The sequence below is a fragment of the Schistocerca cancellata genome, chromosome 8 (assembly GCF_023864275.1).
Source record: "Schistocerca cancellata isolate TAMUIC-IGC-003103 chromosome 8, iqSchCanc2.1, whole genome shotgun sequence".
Lineage (NCBI taxonomy): Eukaryota > Metazoa > Arthropoda > Insecta > Orthoptera > Acrididae > Schistocerca > Schistocerca cancellata.
The window spans coordinates 38,901,705-38,907,704 of record NC_064633.1 but is presented as its reverse complement, the minus strand read 5'-3'; the positions used below and the strand labels follow the sequence as shown (position 1 = coordinate 38,907,704).

At 43.9% G+C, this 6,000-nt stretch overlaps 1 protein-coding gene across 1 annotated transcript in view; it reads left to right on the top strand.

The window, feature by feature from the left end:
- The first annotated feature begins 2,215 nt into the window (after nt 1-2,215).
- Nucleotides 2,216-6,000, top strand: part of LOC126094634 (multidrug resistance protein homolog 49-like) — a 437,775-nt gene continuing 433,990 nt past the window's right edge. The window contains exon 1 of the mRNA XM_049909121.1: nt 2,216-2,315. The gene's annotated coding sequence lies outside the window, so the exon portion shown is untranslated. The remainder of the gene's footprint in view (nt 2,316-6,000) is intronic.

The following is a 6,000-nucleotide window of genomic DNA, read 5'->3' as shown; positions in this document are numbered from 1 at the left end:
TCCTTTTCCTAACTTGTAGATGAAGATGAAGATCAAATGGGAGATACGATACTGCGTGAAGAGTTTGACAGAGCACTGAAAGACCTGAGTCGAAACAAGGCCCCCGGAGTAGACAACATTCCATCGGAACTACTGACGGCCTTGGGAGAGCCAGTCCTGACAAAACTCTACCATCTGGTGAGCAAGATGTATGAAACAGGCGAAATACCCTCAGACTTCAAGAAGAATATAATAATTCCAATCCCAAAGAAAGCAGGTGTTGATAGATGTGAGAATTACCGAACAATCAGTTTAATAAGCCACAGCTGCAAAATACTAACACGAATTCTTTACAGACGAATGGAAAAACTAGTAGAAGCCGACCTCGGGGAAGATCAGTTTAGATTCCGTAGAAATACTGGAACACGTGAGGCAATACTGACCTTACGACTTATCTTAGAAGAAAGATTAAGGAAAGGCAAACCTGCGTTTCTAGCATTTGTAGACTTAGAGAAATCTTTTGACAATGTTGACTGGAATACTCTCTTTCAAATTCTAAAGGTGGCAGGGGTAAAATACAGGGAGCGAAAGTCTATTTACAATTTGTACAGAAACCAGATGGCAGTTATAAGAGTCGAGGGACATGAAAGGGAAGCAGTGGTTGGGAAGGGAGTAAGACAGGGTTGTAGCCTCTCCCCGATGTTATTCAATCTGTATATTGAGCAAGCAGTAAAGGAAACAAAAGAAGAATTCGGAGTAGGTATTAAAACCCATGGAGAAGAAATAAAAACGTTGAGGTTCGCCGATGACATTGTAATTCTGTCAGAGACAGCAAAGGACTTGGAAGAGCAGTTGAACGGAATGGATGGTGTCTTGAAGGGAGGATATAAGATGAACATCAACAAAAGCAAAACGAGAATAATGGAATGTAGTCGAATTAAGTCGGGAGATGTTGAGGGTATTAGATTAGGAAATGAGACACTTAAAGTAGTAAAGGAGGTTTGCTATTTGGGGAGCAAAATAACTGATGATGGTCAAAGTAGAGAGGATATAAAATGTAGACTGGCAATGGCAAGGAAAGCGTTTCTGAAGAAGAGAAATTTGTTAACATCGAGTATAGATTTAAGTGTCAGGAAGTCGTTTCTGAAAGTATTTGTATGGAGTGTAGCCATGTATGGAAGTGAAACATGGACGGTAAATAGTTTGGACAAGAAGAGAATAGAAGCTTTCGAAATGTGGTGCTACAGAAGAATGCTGAAGATTAGATGGGTAGATCACATAACTAATGAGGAAGTATTGAATAGGATTGGGGAGAAGAGAAGTTTGTGGCACAGCTTGACCAGAAGAAGGGATCGGTTGGTAGGACATGTTCTGAGGCATCAAGGGATCACCAATTTAGTATTGGAGGGCAGCGTGGAGGGTAAAAATCGTAGGGGGAGACCGAGAGATGAATACACTAAGCAGATTCAGAAGGATGTAGGTTGCAGTAGGTACTGGGAGATGAAGAAGCTTGCACAGGATAGAGTAGCATGGAGAGCTGCATCAAACCAGTCTCAGGACTGAAGACCACAACAACAACAACAACTTTCTTTTTTGAATCAGAGCATTCGAGGGGTGGACCTATCTCCTCATCTAATAAATCCACCACCCCCCGAAAAAAACTCCCATGTATCCCTACTTCGCACCGTCACATTAACCCTATTACAAAAAAAAAAAAAAAATCCCTCTTCAGGGGTTGCCCCTAACTATTCCCAAAGATTCTCCCAAGGCGGTAGGCTCCGCGGGTCTATGATTTGTTATTTATTTACTTATTTATTTTGATTACGTGATTATAGTTAGTAAACCTCTGTGTCACCGAGCTATTGTCGCCAGTTACTGTATACAGCTATTTAAGACTCTTCTTGCCTTTACCCCCCTCCCCCCCAACCCCCGCAATTCCCGCCACCTTATTGGAGTCCATTGTTCGTCAATGTGGTGCCGAGCTGCGCTGTATTCTTACTCGTATTTCATGCCGCAGCGACCGTAAACTGTGCGCATTATCTACACGGTCTAGTGACGCGAAGGCCGAAGTTTCAGCATTCCGTGCCAATCCAGCAGCTCCGCCAAGCAACACCGCATTGAGCGTGAAGCAGTCAGTAAGCGCCCAGCTTTTCGTTTGTTATTTGCACTGCTGTCGCATCCTACTGTCTGAGCCGGCGGAGGGGAGAGTTCACGACCAATTGGAGTCAACGAAAAGAGCGGCGCCCGCTACCCACAAGTCTTTTCGCGTTTGTTTCTCTGCACACAACAGCTGCTGCTCGGCGGGCGCTCGGAAAGGACGAACGGGCACGTTGCCGGTAAGTAAACTGATATGTGTTGCCGTTCTGTTGTTTTTCTGTGTTGCCTCCCTGAGAGATAATAGTTTCTTCCAATGGTGCGTGTTTGCTTAAAAACAACAGCATGAGATTGTGGATCCGCCTTGATGCTAAATACTTCTCTTATGTATTTATTCCCAAACTAGTTTCAGCGAAAATATCGCCATCATCCGTGGGTTCTTTAATTCTTATTTACTTAACGCCACAACATGGCTTTTACAATTGTTGCCGCTGATTTCGGTAATTGTTTTTACCGTTTTTCTCGGCATTACATGTTTTGGATTACGAACAAGTTGCGAAAGTTATGTTTTTATGTATCTAAAAGCAGTTGCAAACCGTCCAACGAACTTGCAGATGACATAATGTATGCCGAGAAAAAAATTATAACAACAGCGGCAACAATCGTAAAAACCATGCTGTGACGTAATGTAAATACGAATTAAAGAGCCCACTGAGGATGGCGATATTTTCGCTGAAACTAGTTTGGGAATAAATAAACAACAAATGTTTTGCATCAAGGTGGACCCACAATCCCATGTCTCAGAGGTATTATCGTCCACAAAGGGGATTTTGCAAGTAAATGAATGGAATACTTGCTTTTTAGCCATGTTACAATGCTTTGGAGCAGGCGTCTACTACGTGATATGATACGTCTTGGGCCTTTACTAAAGAATAATTCCTGACGTGACAGCGAAAATATAACATACCGTGTAACTGTAAATAAATCCACTTGTATGCTGACCAGATATTGGTTCTTAACTACAAAATTCTGTATGTGTAGACCAGTGTTTACACCAACTGATAGCGGTTACGTAGGGATCATTACTTAGATTAAATTCGCTGCGTAAAGTTAAACACGCACGCCTGACGAGCATGCATGTGCCAGCGTTTTGTGCAATTATGGACAAATGCCCTTCCGACTACACACTGTCGAACCTTTCTTGTACAAGCTTCAGTTCGTGCTTCGAATATGTGGAGCTCGGGCGACAACGATTTGTTTCTTTCACCGGCGTTTCCGTGCGAAGAAAAGACGTAAGAGGAAACATGAGGTATGGTGTCAAGACTGGTTAATAAAAACAAACATCTTCTCGCATCCATGTAGTCTGTGAACTGAAGGTATATACACATGATTTGTATATTTGACAATCGATGGAGAAACATATTTGAATCTCCTTTCACTAATAATATCATTGATTATGGCTCTGAGCACCATGAGACTTAACTTCTGAGGTCATCAGTCCACTAGAACGTAGAACTACTTAAACCTAGCTAACCTAAGGACATCACACACACCCAAGCCCGAGGCAGGATTTGAACCTGCGACCGTAGCGGTCGCGCGGTTCCAAACCGTAGCGCCTAGAACTGTTCGGCCACCCCGGCCGGCCTACCATTGATTAAAAAACGGGATACACTCATGTGAGAAATTCTAAACGCACATGAAAGGGTGATAGCAATGTTACGTTTTCTCCCGAACTGAAATGGCTGTGAAAGCTCAAATGCGCATCTGTTCACATATGTAATTACCGAGTTTTGACTTATACATCTTACATCTTCCTGTCCGGGATAAAATAAATACCTCCCAATTTTTTCCCCTCCTGTAACTGGTTCTGGAAGAATTTGTTTCCAGTTGCCATGTATTCTGTGCACAGTAGAGGGTGACACAGAAAAATTGGAACTTTCAAACACCCAATAAAAACACGAAAATCGAACAAAAAAGCTTGGAAATACGGAAGCGTCCGATCCCGCCCGTCTGCTTTGACCCATGACGTCACAAATATGGCGGAAACAAACACAAACACACACACTTTCCACAAGAAGCCTAATGACACTAACGGGACAAGCGCGGGAAATAGGGTGTTTTGGGTGGGGGGCAAACTAAATATAAACAAATTTAGACGCCTTGTGTAGCTACAACGTGTAAGTGAAGACAGCCATGTATGAATACCCGCCCACCTCCCCAGGGGTCGTAACCCCTGCAACCCATAGAAGATAAAGATGCTTCAGTAGCTGATCAGTGTTTTTTGTCTTTTTAAAAAAAAAATCTCACGGGATAGAACGAACAGATCAGAAAGATAAATATAATAAACTAAAACAGAAATTGGAGGAAACAGATAATTAAAATAAGTAATAAGTGAAACTTCCTGGCAGATTAAAACTGTGTGCCCGACCGAGACTCGAACTCGGGACCTTTGCCTTTCGCGGGCAAGTGCTCTACCAACTGAGCTACCGAAGCACGACTCACGCCCGGTACTCACAGCTTTACTTCTGCCAGTACCTCGTCTCCTACCTTCCAAACTTTACAGAAGCTCTCCTGCGAACCTTGCAGAACTAGCACTCCTGAAAGAAAGGATATTGCGGAGACATGGCTTAGCCACAGCCTGGGGGATGTTTCCAGAATGAGATTTTCACTCTGCAGCGGAGTGTGCGCTGATATGAAACTTCCTGGCAGATTAAAACTGTGTGCCCGACCGAGACTCGAACTCGGGACCTTTGCCTTTCGCGGGCAAGTGCTCTACCAACTGAGCTACCGAAGCACGACTCACGCCCGGTACTCACAGCTTTACTTCTGCCAGTACCTCGTCTCCTACCTTCCAAACTTTACAGAAGCCATGTCTCCGCAATATCCTTTCTTTCAGGAGTGCTAGTTCTGCAAGGTTCGCAGGAGAGCTTCTGTAAAGTTTGGAAGGTAGGAGACGAGGTACTGGCAGAAGTAAAGCTGTGAGTACCGGGCGTGAGTCGTGCTTCGGTAGCTCAGTTGGTAGAGCACTTGCCCGCGAAAGGCAAAGGTCCCGAGTTCGAGTCTCTGTCGGGCACACAGTTTTAATCTGCCAGGAAGTTTCATATCAGCGCACACTCCGCTGCAGAGTGAAAATCTCATTCTGGTAAGTAATAAGTGTTTTTAAATTTAAAAAAAATCTCACGAGATAGAACGAACAGATCAGAAAAGTAAATAAAATAAGATAAAACAGAACTGGAGACAGCCACACTCAAACCAAACTCCGCGCCGTCATGACGTCACACACGACAACACCCTTACGTCACGGGTCAAAGCCGACTCGTGGGATCGGACGCTTCTGTCGACCCAAAAGCTTTTATTGAGAGCAATTGAAACACTCCAAATTGCCTTCCAAATTATGAGTGTTTAAAAAATAAGTCATCTAGATGGCGTCTTTCTGTATGCGTGCACTCTTCCAGTCTTCTCCTGAGGTTCTCAGTCGAGTACTGCAAAAACGTTGCTGGTAAACCGCGAAATGCGTCTTGAAAGTTTCAGTTCATCCAGTGGTCCTGGCTGGGTCGTGTAGCACCGACTCTCAAACGTACAAATCCTGTGATGTTCCGTGGCCGGGGTATAACACGGTTGCCAAAACAGTTCTCGCACAACTGGTGTTGATCATCTTGGAGTGTGTGATGTCGCGGCATTGAAACTAGGTTTCGTGAAGTGGTGGAATACTGCTCAATGCAGGAAAAATCGAATAATGTGGAACATTAGTTATAATTTACGCCATATTATCAATTGGATTTATTGTGTGCAACAAAAGATTGCGCCGAGCGATGTCGCGATAGTTGGCACACTGGACTCTGGTTCGGGAGGACGACGGTCATCCTGATTTAGGTTTTCCGTGATTTACCTAAATCACTTCAGGCAAATGTCGGGATGGTTTCTTTG